At 39.1% G+C, this 14,289-nt stretch overlaps 1 pseudogene; it reads right to left on the bottom strand.

The window, feature by feature from the left end:
- Nucleotides 1–776: 776 nt before the first annotated feature.
- The window catches only part of LOC145796217 (putative leucine-rich repeat receptor-like serine/threonine-protein kinase At3g14840), a 55,119-nt pseudogene continuing 41,606 nt past the window's right edge, over nt 777–14,289 (bottom strand).

Raw genomic sequence — 14,289 nt, 5'->3', positions numbered from 1 at the left:
CTACTAATCATGGCAAATGATACAATTTGATAACATGCTTTAAAATACGTATTCAAAGAAGTATTGAATTGACAATGCAGTTTGAATGATGCGCCGAGCCTCGGTGCATGCAAGACAAATGAATGATGCAAACATGCAAGCATAAGGTATGCCAATCGAAACATGACCCTAAACTAACGATCGAAAGCAGATAAACTAACGATCGAAACATGACCCTACACTAAGCTAAGCTAATTATTACAAAACGAAACTAATTAACTATTCTAGCTAATTAATTATTGCAACACAGTTGAATAACTAGCTATGCTAAGCTAATTAAAATATTACAAAATGAATTAAGCTAATTAATTACAGCACTTGAATAATTAGTTACGCTAACTAACTAGTAAAGCGATTTAAACGGCCTCGAGGGACGAGGGATGCATGCATGCTTGGTTGCTCCACCTGAAAATGCCCTTGCCTTGCCATCGGATGCCTTTATTTGCACTCATTTGATCTCTGAAAATTGCACCAACTTCCAGATTGCCTCTGCTCCAACGCAGGAACACACTTGCACAAAAATTCACTAGTGGCTGGTCGGCCACAAAAAGTGGCTGTAGGCCACCTTAACTGGCCGGTCTGCTATTTCAAGTGGTCGATCGGTCACCCCAATTTCTAGACTTCTGCTTTTACTGCAACAGAGAGCAATAGAGGCAAAACAATGCATTTTCAAGGAATATGTGTACTGCTACACTCCTTATCATTTCTTAAGCTCAAAAGAGTGTAGCTCTTGGCTCTCAAGCCATCAACCAAGCATTTTTAGTGCATGATGGCTGGGGAACCAAGCTAGTACAAGCACAATGAAAGCACAAATAAGACCAAAACAACCACCATCCTATCATGCATGATCATGGGTGACGCTGACCAAGAAAAATGACACATTTCATTATTTTGAGTATGAAACGTCCCATTTTTCTTGTGTTTGGATTAACGTCCGATCCAAACGCATGCAATGCAACACAACATGCTTAACTTGCTTAAGTTTTACTTGTCATGTTTTATTTACTCATTTTACATTACCGAATCATTCTTTGACCGGCTAAGTCCAAGGTGAATGTCTTCTAATAAGAGAGGGGTCAACCAAAGGATGACTTAAGACATGAGAGATCATGCCGTTGGTTAGTAGAAACCCTCAAAAGAGGATTAAAACCATTAAGCACAAGTCTCAATCTCAAGCTTAAACACAACCTTAAGGCTAACTAACCTCAAAGAAAATGGAAAAGTGAAAAAATGAGGGAGGTGGCAGATATTTCAGTGCTGAAATGGCATGCAAAATGATACAAAATCATGCAAGCAACACATGCAAGCCATGCTAAGAGCCTAAAGCATTAAGCTAGTGAAGATCACAACACCATAGGCATGCAATACAAAGCTCAACTGACCAAACTAGCTCTGGACAGAGTTAAAACATGCGAAAACAGTGGCTAAAACGTGCTGAGATTGAGGCACAAAAGGCTACAAAAAATGCTCACATGTTAGCTTGCAAACAAGACTCAAAACACAACTCTCAAAAGCATTGAAAGAGTGAAACAAGTGAGAGTGTGATAGAGGTATATACACTGAAATCATATGTAAAACGACACTACAACATGCAAACAATTCAAGCATAACATGCTTAAAGCCTTAACACAATGACCTAGTGAAGACCATTACACTATAGCCATGCAACACAAGCCTCGAAGAACTTAACCAGACCAAAATAGAGTTAAAGTAGGCCAAAATAGTAGCTAAAACAACATGAAGTTAAGCTAACACAAGCTACAAAACTAGGCTAAACCATTAGGCATGCTAGACTAGTAAGCACAATTGCACTACAAGTACAAAAAGCAAGCAACAAATGCTCCAACCAACCCAAAATAGAGTTGAAACATGAAAAAACAGAGCCTAAAACATGCTTGAACTAAACTAACACAAGCTACAAAATCAAGCTACCATGTAATGCTAACTAGGCATGCAAGAGAGACACAAGGAGGGGAGGCTAACCCCTCCATTTTTGGACTTCAAAACATACTTTTTACCACTGAAATAACTCTAAATTTCAGTGGTTTAAAGGCCCAAAAAAGTTTGATTTTAATATACTAAAAGATGGCACAAAAGCTCACACAAACAAACAACAAGAAGGGTGGACAACCTCTTTACACAAAATGACCTCAAACCATCATGTTAAGGCCCAAAAATAAGAGTTTTTTGTAGTTAAAAACTAGGCTCAAAATAGTGTAAAAAGATGGCAGAGCAAGCAACTAAAACAAAGCTTACAAGGCAAGTCCTTTACCTCTTGAAGCACAACACAAAATCAGTAACAATTTTGAGCTTAAACCACCCTTAGGAGCTCAAACTAAGCCTCAAAGAACCTCAGCTCCAAGATGAGGATGTTTGGTTAAGGGTCTTAGTGCAACAGCGTAGAAAATTCTAACTATCAAGCACAAAACAAGAGGAGAGAGAGAATTCTAGAGAAAGAGGGAGAAATTTTTTGCTCAAAATTGTCTAACCTCCCAAAATGGGGGACAGACCTCCCCTTATATAGAAAATCAAGCCAAAGGCTTGCATTCATCCCTCTATACACGTGTATGGAGATGGTGTCAGTGAATAACAACTGGCTAAAAAAATATCTAAAAAAGGAGAAAAATGGCCCTCGGCCACTTTAGGTGGCCAACCGGCCACCTCACCTAGCCGACCAACCACTTCAAGTGGTTGACAAAGAGGAAAAGTGGCCGACAAGGCCCCTCCTCCTTCCAGGCAAAAGGCACCAAGGTTTGGCCCAAAAACAAGCACAAAACAAAAAGGGTTTAGAGGCTCAAAGACAAGGTGTTCTGCCGAGAACTTCGGGCGCTCAAAACAAGCACAATCATCAAGTGCACAAATGATGATGTCTAAGTCTTAAGGTCGGTAAAAAATGGGTGTCTACACTTCTAAAAGGCCAAAACTGCATAAAACATAGTATTTTCCAATACACTACAAACAGATGGTTTTAAATCTATATATATATATATATAAATGCATTTTGCAACACAAATATTTGAACAATTCTACAGATGTACTAAGCATTCATCTGTTGTTAAGATATTCCAAAAGGAAAAAAGAAAGAAAATGCACACTGTTATATTGCAAGGGCAATAGTGTCATGAAAACCAAGCAAGACTATTTGTACCATTACTTTATTCTCTGTTTGCCCAATAATCAGAATTCAAATGGAGTGGGTAGAGATCAGCAGCAGAACTAGAAGAAGCTATCAACGGCATTTCAGTTAAGCTATCATGCGTGTATGTTTCATAGCTATGTTGTAGATTGGCCATCATTCCCTTGAGCGTTATCTTGTGACTAAAAACAGTCGAATTTGAAACCAACTCCTTGATGACAGTTTTGCCTTCGAGCATGTTCACAACTGAAGACATAGTAGGTCTAACTGTTGGTGTAACATTTGTGCACAGAAGAGCTACATTAATCATCACAATGACCTCTTTTTCGATGAAATCTGGTCCCAACTTCGGATCCACTAGCTCCATCAATTTCCCTTTCTCTTTTAACTCAAGCGCCTACAGTGAAAGAAACACATTGCTACCATTGAATTCAAGTATCTATATCCATGAATTTTGATTTGAACAAGATTTGTTTGCTTCAAGGGAAATTGAGAACTTCATAGATCTATATTAGTATATTATAATTTTTTTTGGGTTCATATGCCAACTTGTTTAAGATTTTCAGTGTTTTGTTGCATCAATTAGAAATGTATGCCATAAATTATGCTCCTCTAGTTTTGACAATTATTATATGTTATGTCACAAAAAAATCTATCTCATGTTATAGAGTCACAATTTGTAGCATTTTGATTTTTTTGTCTTTTACTTTTTTGTCCTAGAATAAAGCTTGATTTGATAGATGAAAATGAGATGTAGGAGTAACAAGAAGAGCAAGAAAGAAAGGTGTTCAACATACCCAGTCAAGAAGATAAAATGAGTCTTCCTTTCGCCTGCAACTAGTGTTATGTCTCCCACTGACAATTTCAAATGCAACAATTCCAAAACTATAAACGTCTGCTTTGTCAGTCAAGTAACCACGTATTGCATATTCAGGGGCCATATATCCACTGCATATTCACAATGACCATATCATATTTTCTATATGAATGAAATGTTGTCATATTTATTCTAATTTAGTTAAAAACATGATAGCTCAGCTATATTTCCATAAGGTTGCCCATGGTAAAGAAAAAAAATGAAACAACGAAAACTATAAAAGCAATGATAATGAATGTGAATGTAAAGCATGGGCACTCACTAGGTTCCAGCTATTCTAGTGCTTATGTGGGTATCATTCTCTTCACCAAGTTTGGCCAAACCAAAGTCAGAAATCTTAGGGTTGAGATTATTATCAAGCAACACATTAGTGGCCTTGATGTCTCTGTGAACAATCTTAAGTCTTGATTCTTCATGGAGGTAAGCCAAACCTCTAGCAATACCAATGCAGATCTTGTACCTTGTCGCCCAATCCAATTTCAACTGGCACTCCTCTAGGCATTCAAATCACGAAATAAATAATCCATGTAGAAGTACTAGTCAGTTAAATTATACATGGTTAAATATGTGTGTGCATAGATGCTCTAATATGCAAAGCAGTTGTGTAAAGCTGTGAAGTTTACCAAACAAGGCACGAGCAAGGCTATTATTTTCCATGTACTCATATACTAGCAACAATTGATTTCCTTCAACACAACATCCGTACAACTTTACAAGATAAGGGTGTTGTAGAGCAGAAATCATTCCTATTTCATTCACAAACTCACGATTTCCTTGCTTTGATTTGGAAGAAAGCTATTTTACAGCAATTATAGTCCCATCTGACAGAAGTCCCTAGAATTTAAGATAAAATGTACATTAGAAGGATTTTTTTATGGAACGACATGCATTATTATGGTAGTTTAAGTAATCCATGTCCAAAGTACCTTGTATACAGATCCAAAACCACCTTCTCCAATCTTATTAGCGACATCAAAATTGTTTGTGGCAGCTTTAAGTTGCCGTAAGGTAAATGAACCAGTCTGCAGGTCAAGACCCTTCAGATCTGTGGAAGAAACCTAGTTAGATAAGAAGGATTTAAACACCTGATCCACAAAGTGAATATTTGCACTTCACATCCCAGTAGAGAGACTAAATGAAGCCATGCCTTGTATTGTATGTAAATAGTTTGATATCTAAACAAAATTTTGAACAATAAAATATTTTTGAAGAAATTGAGGCACATTATGACATGAATATAATATTTCATAGCGCTCATAATAATATGAAAATGGGTATTGTAAGAGAGTTGAATTTTTTTACAATGTTAAGGTTTGTAAATACCATGTTCCATTGTTTCTTTACGTAGTAGGCAACCTCTCCACCAAAGAATACCTAGAAGCAAGATGATAACAAAAACTACAATAGCCACGATCCCAACCAGAGCACCCACAGAAATATTGTTTTTATTTTTTGATACATAATCTGCATAAGATTTGAAGTCAATTAATTGACAAGAAATGAATAAATTGATAATTTGTAACACTTCAAATAAATGAATTGATCATTATTATTAATAGTCCCAGTAAAATTTGTTTTACAAAAGACATGCAAAGCCATTGTAGCTTGCATTCTATTTAACACTAAACTGTATTTTTTAACTATTTTAATGGACATGAAAACAAGGTGGACCCTCTCATCAAAATAAAACAATTGTTTGCTAATGAAACCGCTTAAAACCTTTGAAATTGTGCCCAATTGAATACCTAATTTAAATTTTATGGTTCAGTGTAAGGTGACATAAATGAAAAACAATAATGAGGTTACCAACTTTGTAAATTAAAAAAGCTGGTTCCTACATGACATCATTTTCATGCAACTTTTCTAATCAATTTTGCCTTACCAAAATATAATAGTAATTTGTTCAATTGACAGTGTATCACAAGAGACCATGAAATAAAAATAATAATAAAAAAAGAGTTGTACTATGATTTGCTTAACTATTTCTAAAGACTAATATTCCAGAAATAACATAACTATGAATGTTGTAATTCCTTATGAAAGGAAAAGAGTAATCACAAAAAGCAAACAATTTTTACTGTGAATTTAGGTATATTTTTGATGTCTCAAACATTTGAAAAGAAAATGATAACAGACATAGAAATAGGTCTTGCAACATCTATATCCAAGGTTTTAAAAAGTGGGCGCAACCATTATGTGACGTTGTTACGTAACGGTTGTGGTGGTTACCGTCACCCGTTATGGCCGCTATAATTGTGTAATGGAAATTTACATGTGTAACGGTCGTTTAGGTGTTACGTAACGGTTGTAGCGGTACCGTTACAGTCGTAACAGTCCATTAGATATCGTTACGTCCTTTTACAATATTTTAAATAGCTTCCTTTTTCAAAAAAATAAAAATAAAATAAAAGCTTACAAAAAAAGAACAAATACTCAAGTGATCTAAACCCAAAGAAAAAAATCTTATATAATTTTTTTTTCTTTATAATTTTTTTTAATTTATGACACAAATTTTATTTTGTAATCCTTTCATTTAATAATTGTGAATATTTTTTATTCAGTTAGTTCAAGTATTGGTAAAAAATAATTTGTAAACATTTAAAATCAACTATTCTTAAAATCATTAATTATTGAAATAAAATGTAAAAAGCTCCTTTTATAGTGATTTGAAAATATGAAATATATTGGATCATACTTAAAAATTAACAAAAATTGATCAAAATTTATTTTAAATCCCAACAAATGTGATTTTGAAAAAAATATATATATGCAAATCAGTAAGTTTTCTTTAAATTTTGCGAAAAAAAAAAATCACGGTTCCGGTTACCGCAATAGCTACCGCATCACCACAACCGTTACGGCGACCACAACTGCTTTTCAAAACCTTGTCTATATCGATTTTCGTAACAACAATAAAAGTGTAACACAAAAAACTTTGAATATATTTGGTGTCTCAACTCCCAATCATTGACACCAGAAACATGGAGTTCGAAGGAGGACAACTTACCAGGGTTGAACACAGAAATAGTCGAAATAAGAGGACCATACACTCCTCTCCTAGGGATACCAGTTGTCCCTTGGTCCGCCCAATACAAGCGGATCTCTAATGTACTATTAGTCACAACTGCAGTAAACGTTTGTATGGTTTCCTTATTAACCCCACCTGCTGCTTTCTCAATGTTGAAATTCTTAAGCTCACGCTGTCCCTGCAATAATTTCCTTAGAAGGTCATGATTATAAAATGGTTTGTTTGTTTTATTTATTCAATACAAAAGAGAGGGTTGTTCTACGGTGGAATCCATGAAATTTGAGCCTAAAGCTTTGGTAGATTCTGGAGTGGCTCATTGTTGTGGATTCGACATCGACATTGTGAATTTAACGTTGGGAAAAACAATTCTGAGGTGAAGACCGTAGTGGAAGAGGCATATAGAGGTCGGTTCAGTTCGGGCGTGGATTCGCTACGTAATTAAGAGTACACTTGTGTAATTCATTTTGTATTTTTAGTGGATTATTTTGTGGCTTTTGCCCGTGGTTTTTTTTTTTTATCAAAATTGGAGGTGCTCCAATTGTGATTTTTCCACGTTAAAATCGTTATGTCGATTTGTCTTGATTGTTTGATCGGGATTGTTATTTACTAGTTAAAATTGATACAAAATCACAAATCAATATCTAGGGAATTTCTAGATTTTTCATATACAATCTTTGTTTTCTTCTCCATGTTAGACAACTACACTTCTCGAATACTCCAAGAAACAGCTCCGAGGATATAGCTTCAATTTAGAAATAAATTTCTTAATTTGGACACTTGGTTGATGCATTGGAGAAACTACTCGGGATAGCAACACATGACCTACATAACACAAACACATCACAGCTAGAACAATATCTAGCGACTCATTGGAAATGGGAATCTTACCCCTTAATGCGTCTAACCTTTCCTTCAAAAATTATATATATATATATAAGTATAGAGAGAGAGAGAGAGAGAGAGAGAGAGAGAGAGAGAGAGAGAGAGAGAGAATATGATGTTCACATGGCCACCACAAGTTAAGCATGACACAAAGATTATTTTTGTATATCTCAAGATTATAAATTGTCTAGAGAAAAATATAAATAAGATATATTGGTAACTTTGTCAATAAGATAATTTGGGAACTTTATCTTCCACAATATGCACTGTAGGTTGAAAATTTAGTAGCATTTGTGAGATTTTGTACTCTTTTTTTTTATCAGCAAAGAAAAATTTCATTAATCAACATGAAATTAAAGGTACAGGAAGATGAAATGCACTGAGAGAGATTCGGACAGTACAAAGTACCCCTACTACTGCAACTCGCAACCATACAACCAACCCCTTGGCCTCACGATTTTTTTTTTTTAAACAAAAAACGTTAAGAAGGACTTAACAAAAAATAAAATACATGATTCCCCACAACATCAACCCACCAAAACACCCAAACTGCTAAAAAAACCTATTCTAACACCCAAGTTGGTAACCCAAAAATTTTAAACACTAACTGCACGCCCAATGCACCTGCACTCCCATGCCTATGCTGCCCATGCCTGTGCCAAGACCAACTGCCCACGCCTATGCTGCACTCCCACGCCTACACTGCCAATGTTGATGTCTTCCCAAGGCCAACCACTCACCTGAACACCTAGTCTGCTGCACTCCCAAGGCTACACAACACCTATGCTGCTACACTCCCGAGGCCACACCACCGGAAAGCTCCATAGCCCACAGCTCCAAGGGCCGACACCGGTATGAAACATCGACCAACCACCCAAGAAAGCTCCAACGCCTATGCTGCTACATCTTCCTTGCTGAACTTGACATTTCAGCTCCAACAACCCTGCTACAACTTCCCTTCTGCAACTTCTCTGCTGCAACTTCTCTTCCCTTCTTCACACCCACGCCTATGCCGTAGACATAACAAACACCCACTGCAACTCCAAAAGCCAACACTGCTAACGCACACCCATTGCAAATCCACACTCCGACCAACGCTGGGACTCCTCCAAACATTTGGAATAAGATCACCCCTCAAACTCTCACACAAAGAGGAGCGCACGAACGAAAACCGGACAGATCTGGACCTACTACGACGCCCTTGTTTCCGCCCAAACAAAGCATCAAAACTTGACCACCAATCTGAACCAGAGTTCACCCCTCAAGCTCCTACTTCACCAAAGAGCGCACGAATGAAGATCCTGAACGACCAGAAAATAGAAAAAAAACCAACCGCAGCACTCAAAACAAACCGAGGTGGGTAAAATGGGGGAATCAAGTTTATTGGAGGAGAAAAACTAACGAACAACAGCCGGAAAGAGCTAGGCCAGCCGACCGCCATAGCCAAAGGCGGCGGCCGGCCGGCCCAAAAGGAGGCCTAGGGAGGAGGTTTTAAGAGTGAGATTTTGTACTTGTGATACATAATACATATAGATGTAAAAATATATTATATGTATTATATATAGTATTTGTGTGTTCACCGTGTACAACATCTACTTTTTAGGATTTTGTTGTTTCCCTATATTCATGTGAAGTCAGGTGGATGTCTTGTTTATGTATGCACACTCCAACAAATTTTATTTATAGTTCATAGCAGTATAAATTACTCAGAGCTATTACACCAAATGTAAAGGAAACAACAATATTTATCTTACTTTGTGGGCATCGAAAGCTTTGCAAGCAGGACACAATTCCACTGGCAAAAACATTGTGAGATCATGAACTAGTCAACATCATATCATATGATAATTTGAGTGATTTAACAAAGAGTGAAACTGAAGCAATAGTCAAACAGATTAAGAAAGCAGCAAAAATACTATGATCAAGAATCTTACAGAGGTTTGGAAACTTGTGATGGATTACCATTTGAAGAGCTTGCAAACAAGTTCCTGTTAAAAAATCATAAGGTGAAGAGTTCAGTTGGTTATACTAGAGATTTTTAAAATATTACAATGATAAATTGAGTTATCTTACACATTATTCTTTTGACAATCTGGAGGCCCAGGACTAAAGTTGTTATATGAAAGATCACTGCATGCAAATTTCACATCATAATTTATCCTATACTTGAATATCACACATTATAGGAATTATACGTCATTCATTTTAGATGATGATCTATGTTACATGGACTCTTCAGTTTTTCTGAAGTACCCATGTCAACACGAGCCGACACAGCTACGGATATTGGATAGGGGATAAGATCCAATCCTTTTGTTTTGAAATGATCTAGTAGTGTCAGGCGATGTTTCTTTTGATGAATTATAAGACTGCAATTATAATTTATTTTTTGAGGACAGGATGAGAAAAAATAAATATTACGTAATAAAACTATGGTTTTAGAAGATAACTTGGTTACAAAATTGTGGTTTTAGAAGGTAACTTACATGTTTTTTCCATGTTTCAGCATCGAATCAGGCACAGGTCCAGTTAAGAAGTTCCCAGTTAGAAAACTAACAACACCAATATCACTGAATTAGTCTTGTTTTTTTTATTTTGAACACAACCAACAATCTTACACAAATATATAGCAATGACACTAATTCAAGCATTTCAAAAAGAGAAAACTTAATGCGTGCACCCTCAAACTCAAATATTATCTCATTAAAATTTAAATCCCGACTTGACGTCATAAAATGGAATCCTAATTTTGGCCCATAGAGCCATTTAGCTTAGCTTTTATTTATCTTATTTGAGATAACTATCTTCAAAGGTTTAGCACTTGATTAATCTAATTTGCTAGTTTCTAAGGGTTCTTTGGGCCATTGGTTCTCTACTTCAATATCTCATTGGGATAAATTATGTTGCTAGTGATCCAGCTTAAATAGTACCAATCAGCAAGTGAAAAGTAGCAACTAAAACTTTAAAAAATTGTACAAAATATCAGTATCCATACACGAACTCTACAGTTGATAGATTGACAAAGTTGCTTGGTATTTCTCCATTGAGTTTGTTGAAGCTGAGGTCTCTGCAAGAGAAATAATAAGTAAGAACAAGGTTTTGAAAAGCGAGAATATTGGGGTCACTGTAGCGGTTTGCGGGGTGTAAAGGCCATAGCGTAACAATTGCGGTAACCGAAACCGTGATTTTTTTTTATTTTTCACACAATTTCAAGAAAACTTACAGATACACTTTTTTTTTTTCTTTCCAGAATCACATTTATTGGGGTTTAAAACAAATTTTGATTAATTTTTGTTAATTTTTAAGCATAATCCAATATATTTCATATTTTCAAATCACTGTAGAAGGAGTTTTTTACATTTTATTTCAATAGTTAATGATTTTAAGAATAATTGATTTTAAATGTTTACAAATTATTTTTTACCAATACCTGAACTAACTGAATAAAAAAATATTCACAATCATTAAATGAAAGGATTATAAAATAAAAATTGTGCCATAAATTAAAAAAATAATTATAAAGAAAAAGTAAATCATATAAGATTTTTTCTTTGGGTTTGAATCACTTGAGTATTTGTTCTTTTTTTGTAAGTTTTTTTTTTATTATTTTAAAAAAGGAAGCTATTCAGAATATTGTAAAAGGGTGTAACAGTGTCTAACAGACCGTTATGGTACCGCTACGGCTGTTACATAGCATCAAAATGGTTGTTACACATGTGAATTCATGCCACACTGCTATAGCTGTCGTAACGGGTGGTGGTAACCATTACAACCGTTACGTAACGACGTTACATAACGATTGCGGCTGTATTTTAAAACCTTGAGGAAGAAGCTTTCAAAATGACTTAAATTCTAAGGTGCCGTTTGGTAACACTTAGGGTGTGTTTGGTAACGTTTACGTTTTCAGTTTATATTTACAAAAATTTTATAAATTGATTTTTGTTTATTTTTAAAAAAAACATAAACTACAAACGCGTTTGGTAATTGACAAAATATTTAAAAAATTTAAAAAATATAAAAAAGAGTGAAAAATAGCAAGTGGTGGCAAGTGACGGCAAAAGACGGTGGTGGAAAGTGGTGACGGTGGATGGTGGGTAACTGGTGGTGGGTGATGGTGGCAGGTGGGTGGGTGACGGTAGCGGGTGGTGGGGTGGTAGCGAGTGGGTGGTGGTGGTGGTGGCGGCGGTGGCGGTGGCGGGTGGTGGTGGCAGGTGGGTAGTGGATGACGGGTGGTGGCAGGTAGGTGGTGGTGGCGGGTAGGTGGCAGGTGGTGGTAGTGGGTAAGTGGGTGACGGTGGCGAGTGGGTGGTGGTAGTGGTGGTGGTGGCGAGTGGTGGTGGCATGTGGGTAGCGGGTGGCAGGTGGTGGTGGGTGGTGGCAGGTGGATGGTGGGTGGTGATGGTGGTTGGGTGGGTGACGGTGGCGGGTGGTGGGTGGTAGCAAGTGAGTAGTGGTGGTGGCAGCGGCAGCGGCAGCGGCAGCGGGTGGTGGGTGGTGGTGGCAAGTGGGTGGCGGATGGCAGGTGGTGGCGGGTAGGCGGCGGGTGGTGGTGATGGTGGTGGATGGGAGGGTGGGTGACGGTGGCGGGTGGTAGGTGGTAGCGAGTGGGTGGTGGCGAGTAGTGGTGGTAAGTAGGTGGCGGGTGGGTGATGGTGGTGATGAGTGGTGGTGGTGGCGGGTGAGTGGGTGACAGGTGGCTGGTGGTGGTGGGTGGCTGGTGGTGGCAGGTAAGTGGTGAGTGGTGATGGCAAGTAGGTGGCGGGTGGTGGCGGCGGCGGGTGGTGGCGGCGGCGGGCGGTGGATAGTAGTGGCGGGTGGTGGGTGGTAGATGACAGATGGGTGGTGGGTGGTGGATGACAGGTGGGTGGTGGTGGTAGTAGTAGTGGCAAGGGGTGGGTGGTGGTGGCGAGTGGGTGGCAGGTGGGTGGTGGTGGCGGGTGATGGGTGGTGAGTGGTGGTAGCAGGTGGTGGTGGGAGGTGGGTGGTGGTGGAAAATGGTGGCGGAAGACGGTGGTGGAAAATGGTAGCGGGTGGTGGCTAGTGTTGGGTGGTAAAAAAAAAAAAAAAACTGAAAACTCAAAATGGAAACACATTTTTTGTGTTTTCATTTTTTAGCCAATTTTATAAACTGAGACCACTGATTTATAAATCAAAAATTTTACCAAACAAGTTTTTATTTGAGTTTTTAAAATTTTTGTAAATATAAACAGAAAACTGAAAACGTAAGTGTTACCAAACAGCACCTTACGTTTTCAGTTTTCTGTTTATATTTACAAAAATTTAAAAAACTCAAATAAAAACTTGTTTGGTAAAATTTTTGATTTATAAATCAGTGGCCTCAGTTTATAAATTTAGCCAAAAAATGAAAACACAAAAAATGTGTTTCCATTTTGAGTTTTCAGTTTTTTTTTTTTACCACCCAACACTAGTCACCACCTGCCACCATTTTCCACCACCGTCTTCCGCCACCACCACCCACCACCCACCCCCCACCCCCCCACCACCACCACCACCACCACCACCACCACCACCACCCCCACCTGCCACTACCACTTACCACCTACCTGCCACCATCACCCATCCCTCGCCACCCATCTACCATCCACCGGCCACCACCCACCACCTGCCACTACCATTCACCGCCCGCCACCACCACTCGCCACCTACTTGTCACCACCACTCACCACCCACTTGCCACCACCATCCACTACCTGCCACCACTAGCCACCCACCACCACCAGCCACCTGCCACCACTACCCACCACCCACCACCACCACCCACTCGCTACCACTTACCACCTGCCATCGTTACCCACCCACCCACCACCACCACCACCACCTACCCGCCATCTCCCGCCATCCGCCACCCATCTGCTGCCATCACCTGCCTTCTGCCACCCACCTGCAACCACCACCCGCTACCACTACCACTACCACCACCACCACCCACCCACTCCCCACCACCACCACCACCACCACCTGCCACCACCACTTACCACCCACCTGCCACCACCACCTACTACCCGCCACCGCCGCCGCCGCCACCACCACCACCACCACCCACTCGCTACCACCCGCCACCGTCATCCACCCACCAACCACCACCACCACCCTCCACCTACCCGCCACCACCACCCACCCGCCACCACCCACCACCACCTACCATCTGCCACCCACCTGCCACTACCAACCGCCACCGCCGCCACCCACTCGCTACCACCCACCCACCCACCCGCCACCACCCAACACCACCAACTACCCACCACCCACCGTCACCACTTTCCACCACCGTCTTCTGCCGCCACTTGCCATTTCTCACTCTTTTTT

The sequence above is a fragment of the Camellia sinensis genome, chromosome 7 (assembly GCF_055761805.1).
Source record: "Camellia sinensis isolate YWXY chromosome 7, ASM5576180v1, whole genome shotgun sequence".
Taxonomy (NCBI): Eukaryota; Viridiplantae; Streptophyta; class Magnoliopsida; order Ericales; family Theaceae; genus Camellia; species Camellia sinensis.
The sequence above is the reverse complement of the archived record's forward strand: the minus strand, read 5'-3'. Positions and strand labels throughout refer to the sequence as shown.